Source organism: Hippocampus comes, unplaced genomic scaffold, assembly GCF_001891065.2.
Source record: "Hippocampus comes isolate QL1 unplaced genomic scaffold, H_comes_QL1_v1.1 scaffold156, whole genome shotgun sequence".
Taxonomy (NCBI): domain Eukaryota; kingdom Metazoa; phylum Chordata; class Actinopteri; order Syngnathiformes; family Syngnathidae; genus Hippocampus; species Hippocampus comes.
In genome coordinates this window covers 2,505,690-2,519,685 of record NW_017805744.1, presented here as the reverse complement: position 1 = coordinate 2,519,685, position 13,996 = coordinate 2,505,690, and the positions used below count along the sequence as shown (strand labels likewise).

At 41.3% G+C, this 13,996-nt stretch overlaps 1 protein-coding gene across 5 annotated transcripts in view; it reads right to left on the bottom strand.

Moving 5' to 3' along the window:
• LOC109524410 (teneurin-3) overlaps positions 1 to 13,996 on the bottom strand; it is a 223,870-nt gene that overhangs the window by 115,109 nt on the left and 94,765 nt on the right. The gene's annotated exons all lie outside the window — the stretch shown is intronic.

Sequence of the window (13,996 nt, the reverse complement as noted above, 5' to 3'; positions counted from 1 at the left end):
ACACACACACACACACACGTGAGCACAAGCACTTGTGCTCAAAATCACAACAAGGGACGATTTAGAGTGTTCAATTAACCTGCCATGCATGCTTTTAGAATGTGGGAAGAAACCAGAATACCCGGAGAAAACCCATGCAGGCACGGGGAGAACATGCAATAACACAAGCTTGGAAGTCTAATTCATAAATTGGCAAGTGGTGGCTTCAGAAAGCGGTGATAAACAGTCAATATTGTCCATTCGAAGGACTACAACAGTGGATGTCAAATCAATGAAGACTGTTTAGATGTGTCAATAAATATAGTGTACAGTTTTTAGAGCTGAGGTTTAAAAATCCCCAACGAACTCACCCACAGCGCTCCCTACTACTATACTACATTATCAAATTGGCACTGAGAGCAAGCAAATGGGTAAAATGTGGTACAAACAGCCACCTGTAAGACACCAAATAAAGTAAATACAACTAAGAGCGAGACAATAAACTGAGAAAAGATGCCAGCATTGCAGAAAAAAAATAGGATGGTGAGTCAGAGCAGGGCATCCCTGATACTAGTTTTTTCTCAAACAGAAGGTCAGTTAGCGAAGCATCTGCTTCTTTTACGGCCGCTTAACGTCATGCTTCATGTTTGATTACTGCCGGAAAAGACTCTCAAATAACTAATGACCAGAACATCCATTAGCTCTCAGTCGGTGAGAACAGGTTTTCCAATTTCACACAAAGCTGTGGAATTGGCCCCCCAGAATGGCGCATAGTGATAATCTATCCATCTCGGCCCATTTAAACAGGTAAAAAAAGCCGCACAGTGCTGACAAATCTGATTTGCTCCAGTGAGCCACAAATGGGAAGAGGGTCGCCTTTCTGAGTTTGAGTTATATGGTGAATATGAGTTATATGGTGAATAATACTGTATAGCATTGGTTCTTTCCCTTATCAATTGCAATTAAAAATGATGACATTTAAAACTCATCGCTCATTATTATTGTTATTATTATTATTATTATTTTTTTTTTATTTATTTTTTTTTTTATCAAACAGAAAAAGAGTCAGATTTTCCATCCATCCATCCCTTTTCTACCGCTCATCTGCCTCGGGTCGTGGAGGCAACAGCTTTCGCAGGGACGCCCAGACTTCACTCTCCCCAGCCACTTCTTCCAGCTCTGAGATCCCAAGGCGTTCCCAGGCCACCTGGAAGACACCATGTCTCTCCAGCATGTCCTGGGTCGTCCCAGAGGCCTCTTGCTGGTGAGACATGTCCGGAATGCCTCACCAGGGAGGCGTCCAGGAGGCCTCCTAATCAGATGCCCGAGCCATCTCATCTGGCTCCTCTCGACGTGGAGAAGAAGCACCTCGACTCCGAGCCACCCCCGGATGGCTGAGCTGCTCATCTTATCTCTAAGGGAGAGCCCGGAAACTATGTGTAGGAAACTCATTTCGGCCGCTTGTATCCAGGATCTCATTCTTTCCGTCACAACCCATAGCTCGTGATCATAGCGGGTTTGGGTGTTACTGCCACGACAGGCACACAGACCAGTTTACGGCCAGAAGCCCAAAGGGCCGACAATCGAGGAGCAGAACATGAGAGCGGACTCAATGTCCCCCGGCTCCCCGGAACGAGGGAAAAGCTCTGCCGGAGGTGGGACTTGAAACTTGTTCTGACAGGGGATTCTGCTAGACGCTCTTAACAAACCCTCACAATATGTTTAGGGATTAGGGACAATGGGATCGTTTCTAAATTAGATTATACATTAATTAAAATTCAACTCATGGGCAAAAATGCAATTTTCATTATTATTATTATTATTATTGTCATTATTGGTTGTCAGAGCAACACCGTTCAGCTTCATGCATTATAAATTAATAGATACAAGATAAAATTGGTTTTCAAACTTAGGCTGTGGTTTCAAAGTATGGTTTCAAGCCAAGATTAGCGTTTCAAGCCTGAGTCATCAGTTAGTTCGTGGCGGTGTCAGATTAAAAAAGAAAATAACAAGTCCCTTTTTCAATTTTGATTGCCAAATGAAAGTGGAAGGAACAAATAATATGTCCATTATAAATACCTGATGACGTTGGTTCACCTTCCGCGTTCCCAACCAGCCATTAAGAGCTTTTTGGGGGGTCGGGGGGTGACAATTTGTTGAGACAGCGTTCCCATTAAAGGATGTTGTTGAGAAGTGCCTTTAATGGCTATGCCGTTTTTATACTTGCAAAGGTGTTCTGCGCATAAATGATGGCCGTGCAATGCGAGAAAACTTCACATTCAAAAGTTCACATTTCTGCCTCTTCAAGGTAAAATAAAATAAAATAAAATAAATAGGTGAATAGGTGGCATTTACTCTGTGCGGCATACCAAGGCCCCATCATGAACCAAAAGATTGGACGCAATTGATTGCTCTTTTTCTCAGGACTGTAAAACTGTTTTGCCTGGGCTGGGGTTTCAACAAGGGTTCGAGATTCAAAGGACATTTCATATGCGGCCTGTTATTTGAATCCAAGGTTAGGGTTTAAAGGTAGCGTTACAGTTACACAATGGTTATGGTTATGGTTACAAAATATAATTTCAAGCCACATTTATGATTTCAAATGAGGGTTTCAAGACAGGGTTAGTGTTTCAATGGAGGAATTGAAACCAGGTTTACGCCTTCAAGATAGGTGTGGGGTTTTAAATTAGGGTTTCAAGTTAAGGTTCGGGTTTTGAGGTAGGCTTTCAAGCTGCCAGGGATGAAGTTTCAATTTTATCCTTATAAACTAGGGTTAGGATTTCGAGCCGGCGTTAAGGTTACAAACTAGAGTTAGGGTTACAAAATAGGGCTTCAAGCCAGCATTAATCAATTAATCAATCAATTAATCGAAATGAGGTTCGAAACTAGGGTGAGGGTTTCAAACCGTCAAGCTCAAGTAGGGTTGTAGATAAAAATTGGGCTTCAAGCCAGGATTGGGGTTGCAAAGAGATATTTCAAATGAGGGTTTGGGTTTGACGTTGCAAGGCTTAATTTGTCAAAGATGATTATGACTACAAAATTGGATTTCAAGTCAAGGTTCATGTTTCAAAGTACGAGTTCAACCAAGGGATAGCCTTTCAAACTAGGAGTGATTGTTCAAATTATCGTTGAAAGAGGTTAGGGGTCCGGGTTGCCAGGGTTTAAATTTGTTTTTTACACAATTGTTTCAAGGGTTTCAAATTGCGGCCCAAAGCCTAGGTTAGAGGTTCTATTCAGGGATTTAAAAGTATATTCTCAAATCACATTAATGTTTCAAATTAGGGTTATAAATTAGGCTTTCAAGCCAATTCAATCTGGTTTGGAAGTATGGTTTCAACACAGGCCAAGTGTCAATGACGTGTATTCCATTATCTCTATTTCAGAAACCTTCAGTAGCAAACTTTGTATTACGTAACAATTAAGGCAGCGATGACATCTCCTTTTGGGACATCATTGCCAAGTCATCAAGTTTCAGTAACAAGACTCCTTAAAATGATGTCTCATTGAATCAAGCTAAGAGGTCCCGAGATGGTCTCCTCTCATTGGTGACAGGAATTGAATAACATGAATGCCCATGAGAGAAAAAAAAGGGTACAGGAAGAAGAAGCAAAGTGAAGATCCTCAATACAATACAATACAATACATCCTGCGCTTCAGTCTTAGCTTATAATGAGAATGAGTCATATGTAGAGTGACAGCTGTACTTCGGGGTTCAAATAAGGTTTAGGTTTTCAAATTGGAACCTTAATCCAAGGTTGGGTTTTAAAGTAAGGTTTACAGTCTTTATACATTTTTGGTCGTAGGAATAGTTGTTTGGGGATTCATGCCACATTTTAAAGCTTAAAGTTGATTGTTGATCTGAAACGGTGCAGCAGAACGCAAGTGTGTTTGTACCGCCGGTGGTAAACACACAAGGCAAAGATAATAAACACGAGACGCTCCACTCATCTTCCGGGGCCAGACGGAGAGTCCTATTAGAAAAGTGCTAAGCAGGCTAATAGAAATGTGGCTCGGTGTCAGCTGTTGCTTCAACTCTGGGCCTGCAGCGAAACTTTCTTCTTCTTCTTATTAACTGGAGCATTTTCCATCAGCACATACTCCAGCACAAATTTGATGTCGCGGAGCAGGAAAGCAAGAAGAGGAGAAGGGGGTGGAGATGAGGGAATTAGCTCACCTGAAGCCGAAGTGCTACGTAGATGGAGAGAATTTGGTTGAAATATCGAGGGAAATAGTCAGGAAATAAGGATTCATTAACCATATGTATGTTGTGGTTTCAAGTTCGGAGTTCAAGCCTGGGTTAGCATTTCAAACAAGGGTTGGTGTTTCAAAATCATGTTTAAGACAGATTATGCTTCAAACAAGTGTTAAGATTTTAATTTGGGCTTGAATCCAGGTTTAGGGCTTGAAACAAGTGTCTGGGTTTCAATGTAGGTTTTCAAGGTAAGATTGGGTTTTCAGGATTTTAGCCTGCCTTACAGTTGTAAAAAAAAAGGCTTAGCATTTCAAATTAGGGTTTCAAGTCTGGTTTATGGTTTCACATCTGGGGTTGCAAGAAGGTTTTCAAACAAGGGTTGGGGTTTCAATTTAGAGTTTCAAGCCTGGTATAGGGGATTGCAGTTTTGAGTCCTGGTTAAGGTTAAAAATTTGAGTGCCAAGATTTCTTGTTTGAATGGGTTGTATCCGTTGTAATGAAGCAAAGCAGAGGGAGCAGAGATGAGGGAATTAATGTACCTCACCTAGAGCCGAACTGCTGCATTGCCTGAGAAAATTTTGTTGAAATATCAAGGGAAATATGCCTGGAAACAAGACTTCACTGACAATACAGTCATAACAAAAAAAGGAGAATGACTTAAACATGAGGCATTTAGCAAGACAAAGCTGATATTTGACCATGATAGTTTAGAGGCAAAGTCCTTAAGTAAAATTTCATGCCATTGCAAAAGGCTGTTTTTTGGATATTATTAATGACACTGTACTCATATTAATACTAACAATAATAATGTGAAGAGGCTCACCGCCAAAGCAACTGTGTATGTCTTAGTCCAACAAAGTTTTAAGACAGGGTTACGGTTTAGCGCCAATCAGAGGCTCTCCTCCCAAACACACACACACACACACACACATTTACAGAAAATATTTATGCATGAGTAAAATTAGGTTTTAAAGCCATAATTTAGGTTTTGTATTAGGGTTTCAAGCAAGGGGTAGGGTTTCAAGTTTGTTTTCTAAGCCTGCGTTAGAGGTTTTCAATTTCAGGTAAGCATTTCAAGCTCTGCGTATATGAATAAAAATCCTTTACATGTAGAGACTCGTGTCCCAAGCGCACAAATCCTCAATTTAGTTGGATTCCGTACAAATTAAGTCGGCAATGGGATTGTGGACAATGAGCTTTTACATGGGCCAGTCAGCCTTTCAAGTGCAGGTTCGGTGGCTGGGAAGGCAGATGAAACGCTTCGGCTTTGAAATGGCATCAAGCTGGAAAGCCCTAAAGAATCGGATCAGAAAAGTCCGGATCAGAAAGAGGCTCTTAAAACATTCTTCCTGATGAATACTTCATGCCAGAGCTGAAATGACCCATTAATTTGCCTCCTTAATGAGTTTTGCACATCTACTGTATTAAAAGCAGTGGTACGCATCGATGCCTCCTTGTGTTTTTCCACAAACATCTCTCTAAATATCTTGGTATGAATGACTTGTCGTAGGCATCACACACACACACACACACACACACACACACACACACACACACACACACACACACACACACACACAAACACACATGGGTATTTTAATTCATTTCCTAGAGGGATGAAGTGATGAGATTAATTGTCAATTGATCAGTGACTTTTTTTTCAATATTTATGTAGGTCGGAGTTAATTAAGTCATTCGGTCAGTGGGTGGGTAAGTTAATTGGTAGACAAGTACAAGGTAGGTTCTAGGTAGGGAGGTAGTTAGGTTGATTTGGGAGGTACAATGGTAGTCTGTCTGTGGGTTGATAAGTAGGGCTAGAGTAAGTGAGTAAAGAGGGAGGAAGGTGGGTGGGTAGGTAGGTATATCAGTTGGTCGTTAGGGAGGTAGGTCAATCAAACAGTTGATCAGTCATAGTTAAGTTCATACTGTACTGTAGGTAGGTAGGTAGGGAGGTTTCCAACTGACAAGTAGGTAGGTCAAGAGCCGAGCTGTGCATAGGTAGGAGTTTGGTTGTTAGATAAATGGGTTGGTAGTTAGGATGGAGGTAGGTTGGCAGGTAGGTAGGGTTAGGGTAGCTACCTACCTGTCTCGCTATCCATGCAGACAGGTGAAAATGTAGGTAGGTAGATAGGTAGGCCAATCAGTCAGCAATCAGCTGGTAGTGAAATACGTATAGACTTTACAGTAGGTCAGTAAATCAATAAGTAGATAGGTCGAAAGGTAAGGTAAGTGAGGTAAGGGTTGAATCGTAGTTCAGTTGGTCAACTCAATTATCCAAAAATAACCTGGTGCAGCTGCCTGCTTTAAAAATGACATGTGGCCCTGAAGCACAAAAGATGATCCACCCCTATAGTAATCAGTCAGTCACTGCGTTACCGTACAGAACGTCGACCACTGCAAGTATAGAGTCAAGATTCCCCGAGAGTGCTCGGTGAATGGATCATCACAACAGTACCAAACAGACACCCCGTCATTGTTTCATTCACATTTTGCCACAATGGTGCCACTTTTTGACAGTCAGGCCTACTGGGTTCCTGTGACATTCATTTTAAATGAGCATGAATTCAAGCATTGAGAGCCCTTGCATATCACACGGTATAATGTTCTGGCACAACAGTCGCTTTGCAGCCATTAAACGGAGCGCACGTCATGAAAGACTTTATGCTCATTGTGTAAGTACCGCAAAAGGTCCTGTGCCATTTTGCTCTCCATTAAGAGACTGATGCCGCCACTAATGGAACTGAAAGGCCATTTGCTTTGACTGCCTCGGCCTTCGGCAAACACAAAATGGTGTGTGCATAGGATTCCTGCTACTATTTAATCTTTGTATGCGCACAACATGATCGCTGAAAGAAAACTCACTCGGGATGCCTGAAAGCGCATGATAAAAAGCCCTTTTAGAATTTGGTTTAAATGTAGTGAATAATGGATGACATCCAGGATTAAACACTTTTGGGGAAGGTCGGTTCTTTATCTGCAGTGTGTTCAGTTGATAAAATAGCACAGGCTTCCCTGGCTAATAAGCAGTGATCCCAGTGGTTTGTTCGCTGGGGTGGAAATAAAGGTAAATCAAACAAGTATATTCTAAAATAAAGTCGAGCAAAATTATGTCTGCAGGTAAGAAGGCATCATGTTAATCGATTCGGCCTGTATTTAGCTTGCTCGGTCAGTAGGTGGTGGGTCAATCTGTCTGTCGGTCGGTCGTAGGTAGGGAGGTGTGTTAGTCGGTATATAGGTAGGTTGGTTGGTCTATAGGGCTGTAGGTATTCAGGATTTTAGTACAGTAAGTGAGCAGGTTCGTCTGGAGGTCGGATTTTGGTTGGCAGGTAGATAGGCAGGTCAGTCATTTGGAAGATAGCTACGAAGGTAGTTGTAGGTTAGGGGGGTAGGTATGTAAATCTGTCTGAAGGTCAGTCAATAAGGAGGAAGGTTAGTACATAAATTGGTTGGTTGGGCAGGTATTATACATTTGTTGGTTGGTAATTCGGTCAGTCGGTCGGTAGGCAGGCAGGTAGGGTGCTTTATCCAGAAAATGGATGAATTCCATATTCCAACACTTTTGGATTGTTCCATTGTAACACGGTAATATTCTTCCCTTGGCAAGGGAGGTCGGGGGGGGTCTACTCCGTGGAATTGGGGCCCATCAGAACAACCTTACCCTGGGCGAGTTTGAGGGTGGTTGGTTTACTCAAGGAGAGCTGACAATTTCCAGAGACTCTGCGTTTTATTTATTTTATTTTTTTAAGTGAAAGAAATGAAGTGTTGTGAATTCCATCATATTTTCTGCCAGAATATCTTCACTGCTCTCCTCCTCCTCTTCAATACTGTCTGATCAGACAGCGAGACCTCTTTTTAAGCCACATCTCAGCAGAGGGATGAGTACGGGGCAAAGTTACCGATATTTCAAAGATTACATAATTGTTGCACCATAGAAATAACCCTGCGAGTTATTTAGCAGGCATTCATCAGCGTGTATTTGAATTCCAGACATTCATTGCAAATGCATGCCACGTAAATACATGTTCTGAATGCAAAAACCTCCGCGAGAGCGCAGATGGCAGATGATCTCACAGATGATGACAGCTTAGCATCTCCCTTCTGACAGCTCGCCACTGCCGCAAACGTGCTCTTCTTCCAATTAGTTTGCTGACAAAACACTTGTTAATATTTCTCTTGTGTGGCCATCTTTTGCTTGTCTGGGCCAGGCAGGTAACATGTTACACTTCCACACTAGTTCGGCACAAATGGGAGAGTATGTGAAGTCAATGTTCCATTCCACCAGCTAAACAGTGAACCCACACCTCTTGATGTAATGACCTAAGATGCCACAAGATGCCCACTAAGGCCCGGATTCAAAGGAAAGTAGGAAATGGCATGAAGGATATATGTTGCAGTGCTACGTCTTGACTGAGAGAGCGTTTCAATGACAGGGAGGAGATCATTTTACCCTTGGTTGTTAGCGGGAGTTCTGGAGAGTCCTTGCCGCAGGTACACGTTCACCTCTGGCACATTTTTTTTTTCATATTTACCCATCTGTAAGCTCTTTCCTTGCAAGACGAATGTGGTAGGATGTAGATCAAAGTGTGTAGTACATTTAGCTTTGAAACTTTCAATATAGTCAAATACAAACATTTTTGGGGGAGGGAAAGGGGGTTCAATTTAGGCTTGATTCCCACCCTTCACAAAAAGTGGATGTCTGATGTACACTTCTGCCTGTTTGGGGCATCTCTGAATATCATGAGAGTCAGACCGTCTTCACAAACAAGACAATTGGGCATGATCTGAAATTGTGGAGTTGACCTTGAAATTCTTGTGTTGATATCACATTTTGCAAACTTAAACATGTCAGACATTGGTTCTTGAGGGTTTTTGTGGACCTCCCCATGATAGATGAGTCCACCAAAGATTAATATTGCTAAGTGAAACTGGCTTCAGGGGCTAACTTTTTAAAATTGTGGCATTACTGTATTAGTTCCCCGATTTATGGTGAGTCATCAAACTCCGCCACCATTATGCAGTTATGCAAAATCAACAACAACAAAAATCCTCTAAACACTAATGTTTAGTCTCGCGATCTGTTTTCTATAGCAGTTTACTTTTCGTAGGACAAATTCGCCTTGTAAGAACACTTGAAAAAGCCAAAAAGGAAATGACCAAATGGCAGACTTCCTGTGTCTTTTTGGCCATGGGTCCTTGAGACCCGGGCATATTTATGACTGACATGCCTATCAAATGCAATCTTGCTCGGTGAAATTGGCTTTGAATTTCCACAACATTATTAAACCTTCATTTTACAAGTATGAACACGCCTGCAAAATTGTTTAAACGTTGACCATGGGAAAGCATTTAAATCAGCCCTTCTAATTGCCTAAAATTGCCAAGCACATGTCCTTCATCTGTGGGTCCAAAAATAAAGTCTTTTTTTTTCTTTTTTTTTTTGCATTAAAAAAAATCTTTAGAGCTTACCTCATCGTTTCTATTGGAAAACACCAAAAGTGGTGTGGAATTGTCCATATTACAATTTTCATGAAATTACAATTCTTGTTTTGTTTTTTTTAAAAGAGGGGATTAAAGACATCACCAGAACACCAGCAATCCATTCGAGTGGATCGGGAGATTGCAGCCACTGAGTTTATTGGTGATGATTTTATTAGTTCACAGCGCTCTTTCCCAACCAACCATGAAATAAAAGTCATCCATCCATCAATCCATTTTCTGACCTGCTTTTCCTCACAATGGTTTGCGGGGCGTTCTGGAGCCGAACCCAGCTGTCTTCAGGCAGTTAGCGAGGTACACCCTGAACTGGTTGCCATCCAATAAAAATTCATACAATGACACCATGAATAATGAAATAATTGTCTGTAATTTCAGATCAATTCCGAGTCCTTACAACAACAACAACATGCTTCCACTGGATGATCATTAATATTTCAACATTACGGAAATGACAATAGATGATTAAAAAAAAAAACAACAACAACTCAAAATGAGATGTGGATGAGCGGAGAAGTCTGATCCAAACGCTTTGCTCAGTTTTGGCAACTAGTGAATACTATGAAGGGGCTCGAGAGTGTGTTTGAGTACTACATGCCTGGAGAGGAGCCACGTACCGGATATTGGCAGGTGGGCCAACATCAGCTGTGTGATATCATTAAATTAAGTCTACTTTAAAAAGCACAGCAGCAGTTCAGGATGACTATAGAGTGAATGACGTAAGAGTACAGACACAAGATTAGGTACACTTTCACAATCAAAATTGGCACGTACACAATTGAAATCCACACAATACCTGAAAAATTCTGCTGTAGGAAAGGCTCAGTTTTGATTTTTGGACTGTGCTCAATCATTTTTTAAATACATTTATTGAGTGATACACTACAGATTACATTTTAATGAAATATAAATACATGCATTCAAAAGGTGAAATGATATGAATTCAAAATTGTAACTTTGTAATAAATAATGGATTATGAAGAAAATTATATATATAAATATTTCCTCTGTGATGAAAACGTTTGGATTTTGATAAAAATACCAGAAGTACTTATGATTGAATTGCTAATATTTTTAAAAAATGTTTCCATGCTCACAGTAATACAATTACACCTTAAGTACCGTAAAAATCACCCTAAAAATCATTTCAAGTGATGGTTACTGAGCTGCAGTACCACACTGACCCCGGGGCTTAATGGACTCTCTGCATGCATTATTTCCGCATTTAGAGTAGGGACTAATTAACTTCCGGTTGCTAGTCTAAAATGTAGCGATAGCCTCAAAGGCTTTAAAATGTACTCGCAGTCTGCTGAAATTATGTCAAATTACTGTTAGTGAAGTATTACCTTATTAATTGCTCAAGAAGCGATGAAAGCACCATATTCGATTTAATGAGCCACTTGCTCTTTCACAGTACAGTACCGCAGGTCCATGCAAACATAGACTTGCATGGCTTATTTTGACTGGCTGAACCCAAATTTGTTGAGAGGGCACAAAAACAACCACCAAATAGAATACAAAGTCTTTGCTGTCATGATCTATGGTGCAGAGGTGACAAAATTGAGCTTACGAAAACATAAAAGACAACCGATAATAAAATAAGAACATAAAAACTACAAACTAAAGGATGAGGATAAATGTTCCAACGAAGTTTCGTGATGATATCATCGCCTTGCTATAGATGGATGCCTCAGATGGATGGCGGGGGAGAGAATGGAGTGAGAGAGAGTGCAACTTTCTGACTGGCTGGGGAGCTGAGGGAGGACAAGCAAAGCGAAAGATGGATGGTCTGCCTTTGTTAATTCGATGTGGCAATGCTTAAATTGTCTTACCAAATATGTAAACTTTTATCTCCTATGTAGCAGTACCGACTCATTGGTGAATATGTGCAAATAAAAAGCTGAACATACTGGCCGGCACACACAGAGTTATTCCTTCATCTTTAAAAAGTCAGTGCTTCCGATGACATTTCCACTTTGAAAAGCACCTGCTCAGAGCTACAGAATATCCCTATGATAAAAACCTACATTGACACCATTTTAAAGAATGAGGTTCATTTTCTTCCAGATGGTGTCTCGGCAGCTAGGAAAAGATGGAAACCGAAATTTCATACACCGCAAATCTTTCTCCCGCAAATACTTCATGAATTGCCATGCATATACAGTAGTCCATTTTTAAAAACAGCAATATTGATAACCTCAACCATTAACGCTCTTTGAGAAATGACTCAAATTTATGTGTCATTGATTTAGGCTGCGTAAATGTCAGTTTGCGTCTTCTACCGCTCTGACCTAATTTCTAACTAAACAATACAATTAATATGTTCTTTTGAAGATGCATGTCCACAATCGTAGGCAAGCCATCTCGCCCCACTGCAGCGCTGTGCGCGAGAAGCACCTGGGACTCCTTCCTGTGCCAATGTAGTTCTGTGTGATCTTGATCATATTACCATATGATACGTGATACTATTAAAAAAAATGTCCATCGAGCCATTGAACCAGAGACTTTTTACACTGATACTTTGATGTGTGGGTTGCATATTTCTGTCACATTCCTCCGCCATTCGAGCACAACCTACTCAAGCTTTTAGGCCACGCTGTCCCCATGTCACCGTCTTGGGAGCACGGGCCGCTAAGTCAGTGGCTTTGAAGGCTCGAAGGAGTGAGGTTTAACGAATGTACGCTCACGCAGCGCAAGCAATTGGGTTAGCTTTGTTTCTATGGATTTGCAGTTAATAAGATAAGATAAGATAACCTTTATTTGTCCCACATTGGGGAAATTTGCAGTCTACAGCAGCAAAATGGGGGGGGGGGGGTTAGAGAAGAAAAAAACACAAAGTGTTGCATGCACAAAATAAATACATGTTTCAGAAAAACTGTACACAGTATAAATATAAGTTGCATATATCCATCTTATGCATACATATACATAATGCCCTAACTGCATAAGATTGTGCAGGTGTACCCAATGAAGTGGTCATGAAATATATATAAACACTATTTATGCAGTTTTCAGCAATTTCCCTCTAGTAAAAAAGTTTTGGTCGAGTGCATTATAGCCAATAAACTGGCAATGTAATGTAAATTCAATGCAAACAAATATTCAGAAAAATAAGGCAATTAAACATTTTAACACACTTGCCGACTGTATTGCAGCAGATAAAGTATTTCGTGCACCGCAGTACAGTGAATGCATGAGCCTCATTCATTATTAACGTGTTATTCAAGCTGATGAACTACGATGAACAAATATGCGTTTTGGTGCCTTTATATCTCACCCTCGCCCCTGTCCCCGCAATACCTCCATGTTTTTTTGCTGAGTGACTTCAAACATTAGAAGTTGCTCTTCCTTGCCAGAGTACAGCTTGCAAAAAAATGAAAAAAATAAAATGCGTTCAGAGTTGGAAGAAGAAGAGCACGCAGCACGCAGCATGCAGCGTGAAAATCCCTCTGCTTTCCAAAGCGTTTTCCCGGGGGCCAGAGCTATGAATTGATAGCCCACAGTTGCAATACACTTGGCAGCAGAGTAGAGCGGAGCCAGCGCAGAATAATAATAGCGCCAATCGTTGGTTTACTCTTAAACCGCCGTGCTTAGTGTGTATGTGTGTATGTGCGTGTACGTGTGCGTGTGCGTGTGTGTGTGTGTGTGTGTGTGTGTGTATATACGTTGCACAAAGAAGATGGTGCGCACATGCTGAAATACAGAAACGCACATCAGAAGCCTCACAGCATGACCGCTGTTGGGAAAGACCCGCCGCAAAGTCCTTGGAGGCCACGCTGAACACTCAATCGGCAACACGTTACGGCCCACGGCGCTTGGCTGGGGTCACATAAACACACACACACACACACACACACACACACACACACACACACACACACACACACACACAACACGCATGAGCTAGCAAGGCACTCAATCGCCTCAAGCGAAATAAGGTCGCTTCCAGCGATAGGCCCAGTTAAAATCTTCACGGCCTTGCACATCCACATGCAATGATGAAAACTCAATTCCTTAGAAATGACAAAATTGACCCTAAAATTGTTGCTGCAAACCAAAATGGCAGACGTCCTGTGTCCTTTCGGAAATGGGTTCTTCGTCTCTTCACTTTATGTGGGTTTCCTCGTGATACACAAGGAAAATGCGTTCAGAGTTGGAAGAAGAAGAGCAAGGCAATGAAGTTGTATGTTGCTAACTGAAATTGGCTTCAGGGGCTAAATTTTCCCCAAATTTTGAGATGTGAGGGTGCTACAGAGGACTCCCAAGTGGCGCATCTTTATTCAGATTGGTCATTACCACGGTCACTTTTAATTCCGTCTTGTATTCCATGTT